Raw genomic sequence first — 439 nt, 5'->3', positions numbered from 1 at the left:
TTAAAGTCTATTGTGCAAAAGGGATTAAGTCGAGAAAAGGGAGGGATCCGGCCAAGAAGCGCCGAACAGCTCCTGTATTTAAGCGCGGTGCAGGTACAAACGTGTACCTAGTGTCACAAATATTCGATATAAATTCGAAATGGATTACTACTCTAAAATTTTAGGATTATATTATCCCTATAATAAGAATTCGAGCGGAATTTTAAGCGGAAAAATAATCAACTTTTCCGACCAGTTATATAGAATTCTCCCTTTAATACTTTCTGACGCACGCAAAAACACTTATAAATCTTTCATTATTTTAGCGTTCGTGAAATTACGTTTCATCCACACAGGAAATATTTTCTATACTTCTCGTCCCTCTTTGAAATATTGACTATAAAATTCTATAATAATTTTTTATATAATATTTTCCTCACGTTATCATTATAATACAAAT

General features: G+C 32.6%; 1 protein-coding gene across 5 annotated transcripts in view; it reads right to left on the bottom strand.

The window, feature by feature from the left end:
* LOC116846861 (four and a half LIM domains protein 2) overlaps positions 1-439 on the bottom strand; it is a 642247-nt gene that overhangs the window by 242477 nt on the left and 399331 nt on the right. The gene's annotated exons all lie outside the window — the stretch shown is intronic.

Source organism: Odontomachus brunneus, unplaced genomic scaffold (assembly GCF_010583005.1).
Source record: "Odontomachus brunneus isolate Ranch 3 - 2012 unplaced genomic scaffold, Obru_v1 Obru_scaffold_071, whole genome shotgun sequence".
Lineage (NCBI taxonomy): Eukaryota > Metazoa > Arthropoda > Insecta > Hymenoptera > Formicidae > Odontomachus > Odontomachus brunneus.
This window is presented reverse-complemented; position numbering and strand designations above follow the sequence as displayed.